This window comes from Saimiri boliviensis, chromosome 8, assembly GCF_048565385.1.
Source record: "Saimiri boliviensis isolate mSaiBol1 chromosome 8, mSaiBol1.pri, whole genome shotgun sequence".
In the NCBI taxonomy this organism is placed as follows: domain Eukaryota; kingdom Metazoa; phylum Chordata; class Mammalia; order Primates; family Cebidae; genus Saimiri; species Saimiri boliviensis.
In genome coordinates, this window is record NC_133456.1 from 36621127 (window position 1) to 36642668 (window position 21542).

General features: G+C 38.6%; 1 protein-coding gene across 21 annotated transcripts in view; it reads left to right on the forward strand.

Moving 5' to 3' along the window:
• Window positions 1-21542, forward strand: part of ZBTB20 (zinc finger and BTB domain containing 20) — a 790532-nt gene that overhangs the window by 486668 nt on the left and 282322 nt on the right. For 4 of the 21 annotated variants that reach the window (XM_074405333.1, XM_074405334.1, XM_074405330.1 and 1 more), the window contains exon 1: window positions 1-11594. This exon is cut by the window's left edge and continues 40596 nt beyond it. The exons of 12 other annotated variants lie outside the window; for them this stretch is intronic. The gene's annotated coding sequence lies outside the window, so the exon portion shown is untranslated. 5 more of the 21 variants (XM_074405353.1, XM_074405352.1, XM_074405347.1 and 2 more) reach the window with 2 other exon arrangements.

Here is a 21542-nt window from a genome sequence, read left to right on the forward strand (position 1 = left end):
TTTCTTTGTGCTCCTGACTGCATAATTTCAAATGATCTGTCTTTATGTTCACTGACTCCTTCTTCTGCATCATTCACTCTGCTTTTGAACTCCTCTAGTGAATCTTTCTGTTCAGTTTTTGCATTCTTCAGCTTCAGTATTTTTATTGGGGTCTGTATTGTCTCTATCTCTTATTTAACTTCTCGTTTTGTTCTTGTATCTTTTTCCTGATTTTATTTAGCTATTTATCAGTGTTCTCTTGTAACTCACTGGGCTTGTTTAAGACATTTATTTTGCATTCTTTGTCAGTTAAATCAGGAGCTCTGTTTCTTTCAGGATGGTTAGAGTCTTTCAAGATGGAGATGACTCTTTATGTTTCTTATAGATTTTGTGATCTGTATGTTTGAAGTAGCAGCTACCTTTTCCAGTCTTTATAGGCTAGTTATGATGAGTAGAGACCTTTACCAGTTCATAGTGCTTAATATGAGACAAGATAGATACAAACACTTTGGGAAGCACAGTCTAAGATGGGGGCAAGGCCCTTTACACTTCTTTCCTTCCCTTCTTAAGGAAAAGGCTCAGTTCTATGTTTTTCTCTTGTTACAGAGCAGTGCCAGCTGCAAAGAATGCCTGCTCCTTTTATTTTTTACTAACTATCCCACAGAACCAAGTTCTAATGGTTGGACAAGGCTCAGTACAAGGTGAATTGGAAACTAGCTTCACAGAGGGCACTCTGAAATGCTGAGAATAAAGCCCCCTTCATTCCGTTTCCTCCCTCATCTAAGAAAAACTTAGTTCTGCCCCTATTCCTGATCTTGTGAAGCAGCTCCAACTGTAGGGAGTTGCCCTCCTCATTTCTTTGTTATCTGTCCCTGGGAACAAAGTTCTACAGGTGTGTCAGTACTCAGTATGAGATAATATAGGAGCTGACCCAACAGAGGGTTCTCTGAGAGGCCAGAGGCCAGAGGCCAGGAAGCCAGATGCACACTCCAATGTCACTTCTTGCCGCACAGGAGAAATCATGAACTGAAGCAGTCCTCTCAGTGTTCAGCTAAGCCAGTCTGGGGGAAGTACTGACATGACATTCTAAAGTGAAATTGCATTTTTTACCCATGCAGATGCAACTGCTTTTAGTTTGAGATATTCTAGGGTGCCTCTACTTTGTAGCTACAATCTGAAATTATTTTCAAGGTATTTTGGTTCCAGCATTGTTTTATCAGTATTTATGTGGAAGAATGAGAGATAGAGTTTTCCACTCTGCCATCTTGCTGATGGTATTCACCGTATTATTTGTTAAGACATTAATTTTACTTAGAAAAAAATATGCCATTCAGACTGACTGATGGGCAAAGTATTAAGATATGCAGCCCTCAGTAACGGCATTTCTAACATACCTATGGTCTATAGCTACTTAATTACATTTACTTGTTATTTTTAGGCTTCAACTTTCTTGATTAGGTTAGGATACATCAGATTATTTGAGCTGAATAAGTGCTCTTATTTTGACAGAAGAACAGCTATTTTGTTTTAATTCAGTGATATATTTTCAGTAGAAGATCTTTAAAGTAACTCTTCTAAAACTTATAATATTTTTAATATTGGACTTAGATAACTCACTTAGCTTATCTTGGCCTCAGTTGTATCATCTGCAAAATGAATTAACAGGATGTAACATGGTCTCTAGTTAATTTCAGCTCTAAAATTGTGCAATCTCATTTTTCATTTAAATTCAACATATGTTAATGAATGGAATACTTACATAATGTAAATCAATGAGGTAGAACCTGGGTGGATACAGAGATGAATGTGATTTCTTCATGCAAATAGCTTATAATTTGATGCATTCAAAATTGAGATGTGTATTCCCCAACACGGCCTAGCTCCTTATGTTTGACATGTCATTTATAAATAAGGGTATATTATTTATTTTTGAAGTGGAAGAAATTCATTTCTTTGTTAGTATTTTTTATCTCTAGATTTGGAGAAACAAAAATTGAGTCTAAACTCTCATTTTAAGAATATTGTGCATTTGTATTTCACCTTCATTGCAAAGCATTTAGAAGATTCTGAAATCATTTTCTTATCCATCCCTAAAGTAGCCCAGTGCAAGTAGTAAAGGATCATCATTCCCCTTTTAGTGGTTAGAAAACTGGACCCTGATTTTTCTGGAGATATATAATATGCCACTGAATGACAACAGGTAAAAATCTAAGAAGTCTCCTTTCAAGACTGCCCAGCCAGCTTCCTTTGTATGTTAGTTTCTTTTAGTAAGTTGTGCAGAGCCTGATTCCTAAATCATCTTTCAAACCATGTTCTTTCTTGTTTCCTATCCAAATAGCAGCATAGCCATTGATGATTTCAGATATATCAACAGGAGAAGAAAATTGTAGTGAAAGAATGGAATGTATGCAGCAAGAAATGTGCTGTGCAAGTTGTAATACAGTGTACAATGTTTCAGTCTTCAGTTTGCATTAAAATTAGAAGCTGAAAAAACTTGGAGACTCCTCCATCAATCTAATCTAGAAACATTTGACTGTAGGCCCAGCAGCCCATAATGAAACCTGCCCTTTTGCTAGGTGAGAACATCGTTCTGAACATGCCACCTTGTAAACTTTGCATCGGTTATTGGTATCACTAGAATTTTCCTATCCTGCTTTTTAGAAGAGTCAGTTTGAGAACAAATTTACTTCTTTTCACAAATCTTGAAAGTAGATTCTTAGAAATAGGTGATTACATTTCCTTCATAACCTAAATCTATGTAGTAAAAAAAAAGTCATATTTATGTTTGGTCTCATAGTTTCCTTAGTCAAAAAATTTGCATCTGAAAGCCTAGGAAAATGTTTGGCCTGCACAGTTGAATGTTTAAACAGGTGTGCACTGCACTAGTCTGGCTGAAGAAAGGTAGTCTCCTCCGCTTGGAAACCCTGACAGTAAGAGAATGATTCTTATGCCAGCTTTCAGGAAAGCTGTGAAGGAAAAGTTCAGGTGATTCTTAAGTCTTATTACCTGATTATCAGCCCACGTGCCTCCTGTCCATTCTGTATTCTCATGAAGAAATTGATTTAATAGATTCAAGATATTATTAAATACATTCTGCATTAATATTATATGCCCTCTTTGAATCCAAGTGGCAATACAATAGAATTTCATTTTATAAATAACACCTTTCAAGCTAACACCACAGGGCACAGTACAAAAGAATCAAAATAGAACACAAATGCTGTAATCAAATGCAGACCCCAGGAAGGCTGATTAAAAAGGCATGTTGCTAGTAAGAGCAGACAGGGTAAGTATACTAGGGTCATAGCAGAAAAGCCAGCAGAACAGAAGGGCAAACTAAAGTAAAATGGACTTGCCTGCCTAAATCACACAGACTTACGACACTCCTTTGTCATCATCTCTTTGAACTCAGGAATTGCAGGGGAGAGGGGAGTGTGTATGTATGTTGGAGGAGAGAACTAAACATAGGGTCATTAAGTTTATCCTGAGTACTCACACATAGCAGAAACAAAAGGAAATCATATGGATAACCACCTGCAGCTGCCAGGGATGCCTACAATATGATTGTGAGACAACCCAACATGGCTTGCTTTGCTGGATACCACTGTTTTTCAGAAAACACAACTGTGAGGGAACAAGTAGATCCCTTCCATAATAGTGAGAATAGGTAGTACTGCTGATGGCCAGGCATAGGTAGAAATGGATGAATGGTGAGAAAGGTGTTTTGTGGTCCTGACCTCAGTATAGTCTACTCTCCATAGGACTCTCCTCCCAATTAGCTTTTCTGCTCTCAGCCTCTCACAATCATGCCCCTTGCTAATGTCAGGTGTTTGTGATTTTAAACACTACCTCTAATTATAGAGCAAAAGAATCTGTTCCCTTCTTAAAGGAATTAGGAAATAGTAGGGGAGGTATTTTGGAATATACTCTTTCCCTATATGTAAAACTAGTTCTAACAATGATCACAATATCATAGTTTACCAAATTTGTTATTTATTGATGCTTCTCTATTTAATGTTAAGGGTAGAACAATATAGGACAAGAATCATAAGAAAACACTTCTAAATATGTATTTTTCTTAAAAAGACTAACCTATATTTGGCCGGGCACAGTTGCTTATGCCTGTAATCCAGCACTTTGGGAGGCCAAGGTGGATGGATTACAAGGTCAGGAGTTCAAGACCAGCCTGACCAAGATGGTGAAACCCTGTCTCTACGAAAAATTAAAAAAATTAGCCAGTGTGGTGGCACACACCTATAGTTGTTTTTTGTTTTGTTTTTTTTTGTGTTTTTTTGTTTGTTTTTTTAATGTTTAACAGTTTATTACAAATGTTATTAGAAAGGATACAAATAAATAAACAGCCAAATGAAGAGTCACACAGGGCGAGGTCTGGAAGGGTCCTGGGCAAGGGCAGGAGCTTCTGTCCCCATGGAGTGGGGGTGTGCCACCCTCTTGGCACATGGACAGATCTCCATGTGTTTAGCTCTCCAGAAGCTCCCCAAAGCCTGTGCTCCTGGGCCTTTTACAGAGACACCATTGAATAGGTGTGGCTGAAGCATGGCAACCGTGTTGAAATGAGATTGGACAAAAAGCATAAGGTCTAAACCCAGCAAGGCCTGTTTGTCCAGATGCTTCTTGGCCTCTCTGTGCAGCATTCTGCCTTCCTGGAATGTATATAAACATATATATATTCAGAAGGCTGAAGCAGAAGAATCACTTGAACCCAGGAGGCAAAGACTGCAGTGAGCCGAGATCACACTCCATCATCCTGGACAACAGAGCCGAGACTGTGTCTCAAAAAAAAGGAGGCCAAGTGCAGTGGCTCATGCCTATAATCCCAGCACTTTGGAAGGCTGAGTCAGGCAGATCACCTGAGGTCAGGAGTTCAAGACCAGCCTCACCAACATGGAGAAACACCATCTCTACTAAAAATACAAAATTAGCAGGGTGTGGTGGCACATGCCTGTAATCCCAGCTAATCCAGAGGCTGAGGCAGGAGAATCGCTTGAACCCAGGAGGCGGAGTTTGTGGTGAGCCGAGATCATGCCATTGCACTCCAGCCTGGGCAACAGGAGTGAAATTCCATCTAAAAAAAAAAATAGATTAACCTGTATTTAAGAGCCACCCTCCACCGAAATGTCATAGAACAAGCAAATATGAGTTCTAGAGTTAATTAAAAAGAAAAGGAGAGAGAAAGGAAAAATGATAATCGAGGCAACTTTTACCTATCTCAAAAGCTTTTCATTGTTTGTAATGACTCTACTGATTACTCACTTGGTTGAGATTCTGGACTGAGATCACTGATGCATAAATTTAGGTCAATGGCTTAGTACTTCTGTAATTTTTTTCTTAAGTAAATTATAAATATGTAATTAAAATGCACATGGGTAGCACTTGTGGGAGAAGGTTATTGTACATACACTAGTACTGTAACTTTTAAAAATAGTCTATTATAGGCTTTGTTTACTGGCCTCTTATTTTTCTTAATTCTGACAGTATTTGTTTTGCAGAGAGTTGGTTTATTAGTAAACGTTAACAGTAGTGCAATAAATTGAAAATACTGGATTATAATCTGCAATGTGAGTTATTTCATGAAATGTATGAGCAAATAATAATATCTGTGCCAGTTACCAATGGATTGCCTTACATTGCCTCTTTCCAATGTACTGTTCTTGCCTGCTCTGCAAAAATGTATCTGGTTTCCTTAAATATTTTTTCTTTGCTAGCTGGTATGAGGGTGCTTTGTCAGTAGAGAAGGTAGAGAGATATTGCAGAAAGAACAAATTTCTTTCCTGGTTGTCGTGTACTACTTTGGCAGCCTCCTGGAACATGCACGGTTTCTCTAGAGCCAGGCTTCCACAATGTAAGCAACTTTTTCATCATCTAGCTTCTGCAGCAAATGCAGCTTGCCTGATACCCAGCAGCTGAAGCACAGTTAACTTCTCCAATACCTGGCAGGTAGCAGCTTCCCCTAGTACCCACCATAAACATACACATGTACACACACATCCATATACACACATTGGCTGATTTATAGTAGAGTGCTTCAGATGAGATATTTCCCTGTAAATAGCTTTCATTGACACCCTAGAGTGCAGGTTCTACTGATGCCGCTCCCCAGCAACCTCTCTGCTGTTCAGTGAGTTATGGCTGTGCATTATCCAGCAAGGTCTGGATCCTGGTCCAGGGGTCCAGAAGATTTTGGTCTTGTGTCCTACAAGGTCTACATATCAGTCTAGGGATAGAGGAGACTCTTCCTTGTGTATGCTACCTTAGCCCTACAAGTAATGACTGTTTCTTCTATTTGTTATTCTTCTATTATTTTTTATTTTTTGAGACAAGGTTTTGCTTTGTCACCCAGGCTGGAATGCAGCTCACTGCAGCCTTAACCTGCTGGGATCAAACAATCTTCTCACCTCTGCCCCCCAAGTAGCTGGGACTGCAGGCACACACCATCATGCTCGGCTAATATTTTGTAGAGACAGTGTTTTGCCATTTTGTCCAAACTAGTCTTCAGCTCCTAGGCTGAAGACCCACCTTGGCCTCTCCCTAAGTGCTGGGATTACAGGCATGAGCTCCTGCGCCTGGCCCATGTTATTCTTATATTCTTTAACGTATTCTTTACTTCCTACTAGCTACTCTCATTACTGTAATCCCCTGTTATTATTAATAATTTAAACTACATTTTTCTATTCAAATTGCTATATGGTTTCTCTGTCCTAATGGGCCCTGACTGACACATATCTAAAGAATATTAAAATAATCTATATTCTGTGGGAGTAGGAGAAGGTAAATATGGTAAGCCATCTTTTTATAGAACAGAATAGTATTGGTACAATGTGCCTTATCTAGGGCTGGCTATTAGATGGACAAAGAGTTTTGAGAATTTGCTACTAGGTTGAAAACTGATAAAATAATATGGTGCTATGTATTAGTCTAACTGTCCATACAGTTTAAAGATCAAATTTTTAAATATTTTACATGATTTTGCTGAGACTTTAAAAATGTAAGCTATAATAAAGCAAACAGCAAAAGGTTGAACTAAAAAATAATTTGTTGACCCTGAAAAGATGTTGCAAAATAATAATACTATAATGTGAATTTGTAGATTATTAATGCTAGGATGATGACAGCCATCATTTATTGAGAACTCAAGAAGTCCTTAGCACTTTATATTAATTTATTGAATCCTCCTATTAATTAATAGAAGTGGATATTATTATCATTCCTATTTTACAAATGGGAAAAGCTTGGGAAGGGGTTAAAGAAATGGCCTGAAGTGATAAATATAATAAATTTAAGAGCCAAAATTTGAACCTAGATCTGCCTGTGAGCCCTGTATCTTAACCACTGCCCTCTGCTTCCAGAATACTAACACTGAAGCAAATCACAAGTCATTTGTGAAAACAAACTCAGGATACTTGCTTTTGTTGGTTTTCATCAAAGATCCAGAAAAATAAACTCTGAAGTATCCCTAGAATGTATAGCACACCCTGAGGTATTTCTGAGATTGCTAACCTATTACTTTTTCTTAACAAAATGTGGACAAACAGGATGAACATGGTGACCCAGAACCAAAGTGTTAACAGCGTATCAAAACCCAGCAGCCTTTATTCATAGCTGAATTGAAGGCAGATGAAATATTAACAGCAGTTCTAGCAGCACGAAATGAAATATGAGGTCCTGTATCAGAAATTATTAGTAACCTGTTAAAAGAAATGCTGAAAAATGGCAGTTACCAAATTAAAACTGGGAAACAGAGCCCAAATGGGAAATTTCAAAAAGTTTGGAGGAAAATAAATGACAGATTGTCCTCTTGGCTCTTATTACTATGCCATCCTAAATCCTACTTGGCAGTGGATGGTGGAGGTGAAATAAGAACTGCTTTGCTGCCAGTGCTGGTCCTCAGATTTGTAGTCCTAAGTGTCTGTGATGGTGTCTGGGATTGATTGGAAAAGTAGTTGGAAGTTGGTAGCATTTTAGCTTTATCTAAGTTGAAGAGTCTGGAGACTCTTATTATGAAAGGCATCCTCTCATTTGTGAATTGGCCCCTTTGCCCCACTTTTGGATGGCTGGCTTCCTTCATGCCCAGCTACATGAAATATTCTACATGGGAAAGCTATTTTTATGAAATGCCTTCAAATTTAAAGCATCTATGTGAATATGTTGGTGTTTATGACTCAAAATATCTAGCATCAAATTAAAAAAGAGAGAGATTACAAATACAAAATACCAAGTAGTAAACGAAGGACATATTTTTCCATTAGTAACTGAGAGCAGAGAAATTACTATAAGCAGAGTTGTTGAGCAATTGATGCCAAAGGGAGAGAAAAACGGAAATGAGCTATAGAACCATAGAATCTTAGTGTTGGCAGAGACTATGGGATTTATGCAGTCCTACCCTATCATTTTTCAATGAAGAGACTGAGACATGGGGAGTTAAGGGACTTGACTTGCCCAAGACACATAGCTGTTTACGGACAATCAGGCCAAAAACATTTCCCAACTCCCAGCCCGGAACTCTACAGTTCAGCATGCTATTGCTGTCCTCTACTGAAAATTAACACTAACTCACCCTGGAACATGGAAGAATTCAGCATCTGTGGGGAGTGAAAGAAAAGTTGAATTTAGAGATGGAAATCAGTCTGGGAAAAGAAAAGAGGAAACATATGATTTGTCTTTGTGACTTGTTGGTTAAGGTTGTATAAGACGTTTTTCGTCAGGTTACTCCCCTGTGCCTTCCCACAAAATACAATTAAATCATTTGGTTATAATTCCCCAGGGTTTATATTTATATGTACAGGTTTGATTTGCTTGGCGATTTCTCCGTGTACCAATCATCTCCAAGTATAGATTGGTTTGTGGATGGCATTGCTATTGATCCTTGTCATTTACATGGATCTGACTTTCTCTCTCTAGCAGTAAAGTATGCTCCAGGGGAATCTTCTTCATGGGATACTCCTAACTGAGGGTCAGAAGTAGGCTTAAGATGTAAGAATCATCTTCTGTTAACCCTTATATTCTGTTAACCTCATGGAAAACTTGGGACTTTTAATCAGGCTCATGAGTTAGGTAAAATAATTTTCTTCATTTGGAAGCACAGAGTAATTTGAAGTAAACCAGTAGCACATAAGATACAATAAAAATGTCCCAGTAGGATCCCATGTGAAATAGCAGTGTAGCAGTACAGATCTTCTAGTTTAGTCAAATATTTTTCAGAACAGAGCAACCAGAAATGAGAGAATCAGACAATATGATGAAAACTACAGATGGAATGCTTTGCATGAAAAGTGATTATATACAAGAGAAGTCTCAGGAGTGGGTAGGAGTAGAATTGGAAAAGAGTGGGTAACTGAAATAAGAGAAGATAATGTTTGACCTGGTCTAGTAAAATATTCCCTGCCACAACCACTATTCCATGAAGAGATTGAGCCAAGAGGCCTGAATAAACTAACCTTAAGTTCAGAGTTGCCATTATTGTGGGAGGCATCAGGGAGAGCACATCCGGATTTGTGTTACACAGTAATCACTGCTGGGTGTCAGCATTCATCAGCCAGATGGTCAGACCCACAATTAATCAATTAGGCTGCGATGATCAACTGGACTACGTTTTTCCCTTTGGTAAAAAGCCCTCATCATGCGGTTAAGGCCAATAACACTTTTATCCTGTTGCTTTTGGAGAAGCTTCTAAAAATTCCTTTTCTTTTTTGGGCCTCTAGTTACTGGACAACTGTTAGGCTCCAAGTTGCTTTGACAACATAGATACCCAAATTCAAGGATTTCACATAATAGATTTCAACGTCCTGTGTGTTCAAGTATAATGTTTAACATGCCCAGACAGAAATAATCTTTTTAAAGCAGCATCGTAAGCAGTATTACTCAACTGGTTTTACTAGAGTCTTCGTATTGATTCCACTCAATCCAGTGGAGCAACACTGGAGGGGACTCTTTCACTGGGTACTTACCAAGATGATATGATGTGATAACCAAATAATATGAATAATAAGCAATTTATTGAATGTTCACCATATGACAGGTACTGCTGTGACAAAGGTTGACGAACATTGATTCAATGTTCACCATATGACAGGTACTGCTGTGACAAAGGTTGACGAACATTGATTCCATGAGGATGACAATATTAGTTCCATTTCAAAGAGAGAGAAACTGAGGCCAGAAAGTTCATTTGCCCAAGGTTGAAGTTAGTAAATAATGTGTTGAGATGATTTAATACCTTCTGAAATGAAATCCAAAAGTTTATTTTACATTTTCTTACCCATATACATCTGTGCATCTCTAAGGAACAACAATTAGGAATATGTGGTGAGTCCTTATTATTTCTCTTAAAAGGACTTTACAGAAATATTTTACTAATGTTCCCCAAATCTGTTGCTCTTCTTCTATTTTCCATGCTGTTTTGATCTACATCATGTGACTTGAGATTGCTTTCTTCCTTCTTTATGACCATTGCTACCATTTCCTGATAATTATCAGTCTCCAACTTGGTATCTTTCTCTAGACATGGATTTCTAAGTCTGCTCAGATAGCAAGACTTTTTTATCAGTTGATTTATAGAACAGTTTACCTCCTTGGAAATAAAATATCTTATCACTAATTTATTTTTTATGTTGAACCTTGTTTTTCCATCTGATTATTTTATTTTCCATCTCCCTTTGCTGTATTACAATACTACCGCAGAGGGAGAATTGTTTGAAGTCCTGTTAGTGGGAAGCATCTTTTCTTGATGGTGGTCTAATGGAGGTCTATGCTGGCCCCATTGAGTAGAAATATTGTCTCACTATCATAGTTCCCCTGTGTTTTATCCTTTAACTGTAGCTCTCTTTTCTCTAAGCTCTTTTCTACCCCCACCAAAGCTCAATTTAAAGAGGACTCCTCTTTAACCATTTCATACAGACACTGTAATATACAGACACATTATATACAGACACTATTAACCCAAATGTACACCTTTTAGATATCAGACTTATTTTATGGAATATGAGGCTTTTCTTGGTATTTAATTGCAGTGCTTTGCATTTTATTTGTTTTGCTACTTATGAATTGGGAAAACAACACCAAAATACTAGGATTGTATATAGGAAACCACCATTTCTTAACTCAAGTTTGGGAGCATGTGGAAGAAAAGAGATTTCAGAAACCTTAATGAGCATCTTTTATCCTCCAAGACTTCACCAGTGCCCTCTTTCTCTGACGGTGGTACTCTGTTTTGTCCTTGATATGTTTGGTAGGCAGCTTTTTTTTTCTCTTGATGCTTCTTTTTTTACAATCCTACAATCTTCACCCCAGAGCTGATGAGGTGCTTTCGTTTTGAACTGCAGTATTCCTGTGTATTGCAGAACAGAGCCCTGCCATCTAGACTGCCTTTCTGCCTCATTTTGCTCCTGACCTAAACCCCCCTGCTATTCCAGGCCTGGCCTCTCATGACCAGAGACTGCTGACTCATCCTGGCCTGTGCCAAGCTGTGCAGTCGCTTAGTGATGTGGACAGGAGTCGAAGGACTAGAATGAGATCACTGAACTCATTTCACTTGTTGCTTACGGTACAGTCCAGCATGAGCTGGAAATGTAGGAACCTCGGCCTCCCGAGCAGAAAGAGTAAGTAGATAAAACACACCGCATCACCAAGTCCTCAACAAGCAGTAGTCGGGTGGTGGGTGGGGGCTCGCTCTGTCATGGCCGTGGCTAGGTCATTCTGGTTCATCAGGAGCTTTCCTTTGTCCTCTCTTCTTCCTCTTCTCCACAGTCGTACCCTTCCCCCCTTCCCTGAACTTCCCTTCTGAAATGTCTGGATGGTACAGCAGTGATCTGGGCAGAAATGAAATTTGGCTAATAAGCAGCCTCCGCACAAAATTCTGGAACAGTGACACTGTTGAAATTGCTTAGTTTAGTTTGTCTACTGGGAACTCACATGAACTTCCCAACAGAATTCAAGGGGATGAAATCTTTTTTGTTTTGTTCTGTTCTCCTTTCCTTTTTGATTCTCTTTTTCTTTCTGTTTTGAGGGAGGTAGTTTCAGGAGACATGGCTGCATTCTGGTGTGGTGTAAAGTTTTCCGTCGGGAGACAATAATGTACATTCCTCTGGCAGGACGGGATGGTTTTTTTTTTTTTTTTTTTTTTTTTTTTTTTGTTTCTCTTACTGTTGTTTATTTATAAGACATTTCCTCCCAGTTAGTGGAAGTTAGATCGTAAGAGGCTCCAGTGATTTTCCTTCCACCTCCCCTCCCTAATTTCTGTGCTTCAGCACTCTGGAACACTGTGAACTCGACAAACTAATCAGAGCAGGGAGCTTAACAGCCAGGCCTCGACACCCTCAAGAGACTGTGTGCTGATTCTCAGTCGTCACTCCTTGGATCAGGAACCACAGTCCTGGTGAGTGGTGAGGTTCCAGAATTTGATGTGTCAAGGATTTTATTCTTGGTGTCTCTAAGGCAGGCAGGAAATAAAGGGCGTTTTTAAAACAAACAAACAAAAAAAATACAATTAAAGAAATATTACCAAACAGTCAAATGGAATGAAGAAGATTTTTAGCGGACACAACTGAGAGTACTTTATGGACAATCGCAGAGCCTTGAGGCTATGCTCAGTAGCAGCCTGCAGGCGTAAGTTTCATGCTGCCACAGATGGATGTCAGCCTTGACCTGCCTAGCAAACATCCTTGTGGGAGGAGGAAGATAGGTGAGTGGGGGCAGCGAGGAAGGTGGGAGAAGTGAAAGTGGGATTAATTGTTCATCTGGAGTTTCACTCCACCAGCTTTCCATGCATCTCTCTTCTGAGCATTTACATTATGCTCACAGTACTTATATACCCAGCTAAGCAGGAAAGAATATCTGTAGTTTATGAAGAGCAAAAATTCTTGCTAATACTGTTCTAAAGATCACTTTTTAAAGAACTGGTTGCTTTTAAATGTTAGGGAACCTCCCCACACCCGACCTTTGGAAAATATGATTTGTCACACCCTCTTCTTTATTCCTCTGCATTCATAGTATCAAGCAGAAGACTGCAACGAGAATCCTTATTTGGTTCCCGGGAAATTTATCATTCTGCCATAAGCCAACTAAATGACTGTCCTTACAATATTAAACCCAAATATAGTATTGTCCTCAATATAAGGAACTCTGATTGAGTGTGCTCTGGGAAGTTGTCGAAGGAATGGAGTGGGGGTGGTTGCATCCTGTCTGTTGTGAGACTAGCAGAGGAGTCCACGTACCAGCTTTCATAGCCAAAATGTGCCTTCCACGTCCTTCTTAACTCACATTCTCTCTAAAAGGGTACTTTTTGTTAGAAAGTATTTTTGTCACTTGCCATCAGGTCCTTGCTTAGTTTCTTTTCTAGAGGTATTCCATCTTACTGTGTTTTCTCATCTTCATTCTAATTTCAAGAATCTGGCATGTTCTAAAATATAAAGCATGGAAAAAACAAAAACCAAAAAAACATGGTGGCCATAAAAGCATTTGACTGTGTGGCAGCATCTGAAGTGAATTGCTTTTTGGAGAGAGGGGGAGTCTTTGATGTCCCCAATATGGTTCTCGTAGGCTGAAACTTCCAGGAATCACAACCCAGCCTAAGGGGCACTTACTCGATGTTCTTAAATTTTAGGAAAGAGATGTTATTTTATTGTTTTACTTGCCCTTGGTATTAACACATTACCAGTAGATTTCTCCTGGAAGTTTAAAATACTTTAGCAATGGATGATTCTACATTTAACCAGATGTGTATTGTATGTGCCTGTTGCATGTACTCTTGTCCAAGCTGGTACAATGATCCAGCATATTACATTGGTACTCAGCCTTGGAATTTTGTTTGCTAAACTGAGTGATTCAGATTCTTAACCATAGAACTCATACATGCTCATATATCCCAAGTTTCCTATAGTGACTGACCCCTGCTACAGCCTCAGGTTTCTCAGTGACCTCCAGGACAGAGTCAGCTTCCTATCACAAGTCCTGCGGCTTGTGAGGCACATGAAATTTCTCAGCATCATTGTGATAGGAAACAGTCTCAGAGTTTTATTAGGTCTAGTATGCTAAAAGTTTAATGTTATATTAATAGCAAAGTTTGCCTATTTTAGTTAGCTCATGTTAGTTAGGACTATACTATTTATATGTATAATATTTTTAGGTAATTTCCATTAGTTATCTGTTTTCTAAGAAAAAAGGTTGAAAGGAAATGGTGTTAAATGTTTACAATATGATATAAAAAATATAACTAGCTCTTTGGCCATTGCCACCAAGACCTACATAGGAGGTTAACATTCCTCAGTTAATATTCAAACTGCCCAGACTCCCAGGAAAACTGTCTCATAGTCTCTGGTAGGGATGTCTATTAGAACTGCACTGAGGGCAAGCTAGATCTCTAACACTTTGAAAACATATCATTATTGACCACATATGAAATTATATAAGCAACTTTAAGCAGAGAATAGGTAAAAAACAAATATTTAAGAGTATTCCCAAGAGATGACATTTTAAAATATATGATCTGCCAGAGAGATTTTTCTTATAGTTGCTAAGATCTGGAGTTCCAATTGGTCGTGGAAGAATTTCGTGACTAAATTGAAATATACGAGAAGACAGAAGTTGATTAGTATAATTCTGATACAAAGGCAGGACAATGATGTTTTCTTTGTGCTTCAATGGCTGTATTAGTATTACCTGTTTTTTTAAATACCTTGATTATAAGCCTACGCAATGTATTATCAATAACTCAGTTTCCTAGTGCTCACCTGGAAATTCTAACTTCATTAAATTAATGAGGATGCATGTTCTGAAATGTGTATTTTCTTGCATGCACATTTTAGCTGTAAGTGCTCCCTATATCTTATATTCATTTAATTAGGCAGTCACAAATATATACAAATGGAATTGCTAAATAGAAAAATTACCCTGATAAGAAATTGTTCTTTCTTATTCATATAGAAATGGTTTTTAGTATTTACATGATTCCCCAACAAAGACACATATTTTAAAAACTCAAAAAGTTTTTAAAATATTCCTTGTATCATATGATTGTACATGTATGCTAGCTTATAAATGCTGACATATATGCACAACCATATATCTATATTCAACTATTAAGAATATGACCAAATTCTAGCCAAGTTACTTGCTTTTGAATTCAGTCAAATGTTTTGACCATAATGACAATAAATGAAGTGTAATTGACTTTTTATCACACTGACAACATGGAAAGTTTACACATATTTATGAACAGTATTTGCAAAAAGAAAGATTTAGTTAGCTGATAAGTTTGGTAATTACCCTTCATCAAATATACATGTTAGCTTATCAACCTAAATTCTATTATGTACAACTTCAAAATATTAATTGCTATATGTATAAAGCAGTTTAAAATTAAGTAGAAAATTAAATTGATATATCTTAAAATTGAGCATATATTTAGTGAATTGATTTTATTTTATAAGAATGAGTACATATACAAATTATCCTGTTTATTTTCTCAGCTATTTCACTGTATGTTAAATATTTTGATGCTGTATTTACATATTAGCATCAGCAACTATAATTTTCCCGATACCTTTTAAAGATCAGCCAAATCATATCCTTGACAAGTCACACTTTTTCTCTGAAGTTTTCCATAAAGCCCAAATTAAAAGTGATCTGACATTGGTAGCATTTTACTAATCTGTATCTTCATTTAGCATTTATAGATGTTTTTAAGTTGAGGGTTTTTTTTTAATGTATGAAACTGCAAGTGGTTAGTGGTTAGAAGGCAGGTTTTGTGTTTTAGGTTTGTTAATTTCTCTCCCAACCAATGTCAAATTGCCTCATTCTGAGTGGAGAATCAATGAATATGTGATAAATGAATGGATATCTGCATGTCAGTGCATTGACAGTGAAAGTGAATATGTCTTGCTTATCATAATGAAAGAAATGGTGAGGCACGTTGGTTCATGCCTGTAATCCCAGCACTTTGGGAGGCCAAGGCAGGCGGATCACCTAAGGTCAGGAGTTCGAGACCAGCCTGGCCAACATGGAGAAACCCCATCTCTACTAAAAATACAAAATTAACCGGACGTGGTGGCTCATGCCTGTAATCCCAGCTACTCGGGAGGCTGAAGCAGGAGGATCACTTGAACCTGGGAGGTGGAGGTTGCAGTGAGCCACTGAGACCATGCCATTGCACTCCAGCCTGGGCAACAAGAGTGAAACTCCACAAGGAAGGAAGGAAGGAAGAAAGGAGGGAGGGAGGGAGGAAGGGAGGGAGGAAAGAAAGGGAAGAAAGAAACATGTCCAGAACATAACGTAGAGTCTTACATATCTGAGCCTTCCTAACCCCCATGTTAGATCTTCCGACTATGTGACAGCATTTCCAACCATTTGCTAAGGTTGCTTCTCTAATTCCCACAATGCTTGGATAATTTCTGATGGAACATGGGATCCTGAATTTGTAATAGTTCCATCCATTTTCCTGGACTTATGAGGGTGACCAGATATTCAGCTTGGTCTGCTCATGTAATCAGCAAGTACCAGACATACCTATAATGCATTGTATTAACCAACAGTTTCTCCAGCTTGTCAATACTTACTTACAGTTAGCCAGTGGTTCTTTCCTTCCTCCAACTCTACATCTGTGGAGATCAGGCTGATGTCAGACATGGAAAGGCATGAAGACTGGGTATGGATGCCCTGTGAACTAGACAGGAGAGAGGCAGGGCAGACATACAGCACAACGAAGAGCAGGGGCAAGAAGACTGGCAGTCAAATCATTTGCACTGTCTTAACAAGCACTAATTAAATGCCCTGTTTGAGGTAAATAATAGCTGAAAATAGCCTAGTGCAGTTGTATCTCATTGATGAGTAGAGAAATTGGTGGAATCACTTAGTGCTGTTTCATTCATTAAGCTGCAGCACACTAAGCCTTCTTCAGGGGAGAGGGGCATCAAGTCAAACTAGCCTCTAAAGCACCATTTGCTAAATCCAGAGACGAACTGCATATACTACAAACTGACCCTAATAAACAATTTTAAAAACCCAAAATATTATGTATAATAAAACATGCTTCAATCTTACCCATTTTCAATTATCAATCAACTTGGCAATTCCTCAGATTCATATGTATATAATTCTGTCCTCTAAACCAATTTTTTCCTGGAGTTTATGTATATAAAATATTCCTTTTCATTTCTTTATTTTCTCTGCTTACTCTCTAGTAAACTGAATTCCTAGATGTAAGCCGCCACAGAAAGAAAAGTGATTCACATTTTAACCCTTGAACAATGGAAACTTAACTCTCCATAGACATGCCAAAAACTGAAATGTTTTGTTATTGAATTTGTTCTCCTTTGGGAGTTAACATTAATGGAGAACATCTCCATTAGTACAATCCTGACACCAAACAACCTGTTCATCCTTAAAGCCGTGATTGCTGCACTCACCTTCCGGTTCATTCTGGCAGGATTTGTAATATGATGTCCTCGTGGGTAGTCATGTACAAACCACTCTGAGGGACAAAATTATATGAGTGCCTAATCCACTTGTGAAAATGAAAGAAAGGGGATCTTTTTTATGAAAAACACCTAAAATGGAATGACATAAATTGTAATAAAAAAAGTGTTAGCACCTTGCACCTCCTGCTAGTTGCATTCCTAGTCAAGAGGAGGCAAATTTGTATAATAAATGTTATAGGTACGTCATTAACAAAGTGCAAAGAATTGTCTATTCCTTTCAATAGTGAATTGAAAAAGAGGAGCAACCCTGTTTAAGCTACGTATAGTAGCCTTAATTTTGGCTCCTAACCTTTCTGGCACTCATCTATTTCATTTGTCTAATGACGATAATAGTAACCCATTCAACTTACAGTACACAGACTGTTTCTTCATTATATTCATTAAACATGGATTTAACATTAATTCATTCATCCACACATTTAATTTTAAGTTTAAGAAACATTTTTGGACCAGATGCAGTGACTCACACCTATAGTCCCAGCACTTTGAAAGGCTGAGGTGGGAGGATCCCTTGAGCCCAGGAGTTTGAAACCAGTCTGGGTAACATAGCAAGATCTCATCTCTATTGAAATTTTTAAAAAGTAGTCAAGCATGATGTCACATACCTGTAGTCCCAGATACAGAGAGGCTGAGATGGGAGGATCCCTTATCCCTTGAGTCCAGGAGTTTGAGCTTGCATTGTGCTGTGATTGTACCACTGTACTCCAGCCTGGGCAACAGAGCAAGACTGGAAAAAAAAAAAGAGAGAGAGAGAGAAAAGAAAGAAAGAAATGAGAGAGAGAGAGAGAGAGAGAGAGAGAGAGAGAGAGAGAGAGAAGAAAAAAAGAGAAAGGAAGGACAGAAGGAAGGAAGGAAAAAAGGAAGGCAGGCCCACATTGAGTGTGATTATACCATTGTACTGTAGCCTGGGCAACAGAGCAAGACTGGAAAAAAAAAAGAAGAAAACGAAGGAAAGAAAGAGGGAGAGAGAGAGAGAGAGAGAGAAAGAAAGAAAGGGAGAAAGATTTTGAATCTCTACTTTCTGTCAGTTATTATTCCAGAAGCTAAAGATTGATTCATATATTAATAAATGTTTATTCAGGAGTTCATATTATATATCCTACATTATTCCAGGAGCTATGGATACTTGCAGTAGATTAAAAAAAAATCACGCCTATAATCCCGGCACTTTGGGAGGCCGAGGCAGGTGGATCACGAGGTCAAGAGATCGAGACCATCCTGGTCAACATGGTGAAACCTCGTCTCTACTAAAAATACAAAAAAGTTAGCTGAGTGTGGTGGCGTACGCCTGTAGTCCCAGCTACTCGGGAGGCTGAGGCAGGAGAATTGCTTGAACCCGGGAAGCAGAGGTTGCAGTGAGCTGAGATCGCGCCATTGCACTCCAGCCTGGGTAATGAGAGAAACTCTGTCTCAAAAAAAAAAAAACAAAAAAAAAAAAACACTTAAATCTTTGTTCTCTTAGTACTTACTTTCTAGGTAGGAGAGACAGATGACAAAACATATATATGTAAAATATGTGGCATTTTATAAGTGCTATGGAGAAAATTTAAAGAGGAGAGTGTGTACATGTGTCTGTCAGGGCTGTTTGCAATTTTAAATAGGGTGGAGAAGTAGAGAGGGAAGTCTTCATTGAGGGGACAGCCTTTGAGAAAAGAACTCAGTGAAAGTGAAGAAGCAAGTTTTGTGGATATCTAGGCAAAAGCATTTTCAATAGTGGAACTGCAAAGTGCAAAAGCCTTGGACGTGAATGTATCTGGAAAGTTTGAGTGATAACAAGGAAATCTGTGGCAGAATCCTAGTGGGCAAGCATGAGACTAGTAGGAGATAAATTAAGGGAGGCAAGGGGATCTGATCACATGGGCCCTAATAAGCTGTTATGAAGGCATTGGCTTTGTCATTTACAATACAAAAATGTATACAACATGGTCTTAAGTTGCTCACTAGAGGACAGGTAGATAAGCAAAAAAGTTGGGATAATACCATATGCTAAGTGCCGTAACTGAAAGATGTTTAAGGAACCGTGGAGGTCCAAAATAGTGAGTGTTCAGCTGAATGTATCTTGGAGTGGGGGATCAGAGGAAGTTTCACAGAAGAGCTGATAAATCCATGCTGGGACTAGAAGGATTTTCCTAGATGGTCAGAGGAAAGAAGAGCATTCAGTAAAAGGGCCAGTAGGGGCAAAGGCAGTTAACTAGAAATAGCATGGTAGAGCTGGGGAACACTATCACTGATGTGTAGTAGGGGAGTACAGAGAAACGATGCTATAGATGCAGGCAGGGAACAATCATGTTGGACCCTGATTACTATGCAAAGAAGTTTTAACTTCATCTGGAGGCATTTGGGGAGCCATTGAAAGATTTTAAGTAGAGAAGGTTAATGATGAAATTGTGTGATACAAGATCACCCTGGCAGCAGGGTAGAGGATAGATTATAGGAATGGGAGAATAGAGGCAAGAAAATGAGTTAGGAGGCAACTGCAATTGTTCAGACAGGAAACAATGAAGCCCTGAACTAGGACAATAACTATGGGAATAGTCAGAGAGGAGGAGACATGTTCAAGAGATAGGCAAAATTGACACAATTTAATAACCTTTGGGTTGGGCATTGAGAGAAGGAATTTTGGATTGCTCCCAGGTTTCTCCCTTAAACAACTAAGCAAGAAAATCTATGAGGAAGAAGAGCAGATTTTGGAGCATGGGGGGGAGATTACAGATTTGCTTTTGAATATGTTTGATTTGGGGATGTTAGGGAAACATCCAGACTGGCAGTTGGATTTAGTCAGGAATGCTGGGGATAAGTCAGGGTCAGAGTTTGTCAGTCATCTGAATCATCCGAATCATGATAATAGTTTAAATTATGGAATGGACATTTCTCAGGAAAAATATAATTGAAAGATGACAAGAAAGAGAAGATCCTTGATATATGGTGCATTTCTGGAATGGAGAGAGGAAGAGGAGCCTGCAGAGAAGATTATCATGACCAACTATTATGTGCCAGTCATTGTGCTAGATAGTGGAAGAACCAAGATGGTGGGCATCCAGATGCTGCTGCAGAAGTGTCCACAGTTTGTCCAAACATAAGAGGTTCTTATTACTGTCATCACCAACCATAGGATAATGTTAACAGAGGGAATACCCAAACATAACAAGGAAAAGTCATGTAAACGATTTAATCAGTGTCAAGGGAGATGATTATAAAGGCATAATTCTGGCAAGTTTGCTGCATGCATTTTTGCTATACAGCTCATTTCTGATCTTTCTCATGTTTATATGTGTATGTTCCAGTGTTAGCATGGGTTCAAGCTATTGGCAAAACAAGCCAGGTGTAAATTATGGTAGAATTGAAATCAATAGTGCATTGAAGCACTGGAGTGCCCAGTTCACATCAGGACGTGCGTCTGTGTTCACTGAAACATGGCTATCAAGTGCACCCCGAGTCATTAGATGTGTTATCCAGTGAATAACAGCATAATGATATTTTAGCAGAGCAGCCTTATGATAAATTCTGCTTTAGCGAAACTCCATATACAGAGCAATTTCTCCTGGCCGTGTACATTGCATGGCAAAGAAAGGATATCCTGCTGCGTATCAGAAGGCTATAATTTCATTTAGGGGTTCTATTGACGTCGTAACTGCAAGAGCAGAGCTCAAGTGGCTATTTAAGTCATAGGAACTTCAAGCTAAAATTACTGCCTAGTCCTAATCGCCACCTCCAGGGGACTCCTGCCTATACATATGTACTTTATGTTTCTATCTTTGTGTCTATAAATACTCAATCACTCCAGGAGCTGAGGTGATAAGCTGTTCTAAAATATGACAGGTATCTGTCACGTTTGCAGCTGGTACAGACTCAAGGGCTAAAAGCAGTCATATTGTTCATTAATGGTCAAATGATAAGAGGGGCCAGAACTCCCCAACGAAGTTCGGAGTACAGGTGTTCTTGTTTCTCTGCTTTAAGACATTCTCTACTCAGTTTAAGGTCAGGATCTTCCAGTATATTGAGGCCAGAAAAGGAGGAACTTTTACATTTACCTGTATAACGGGGTTAACAGCCTGTATATCCTTAACCCAACTC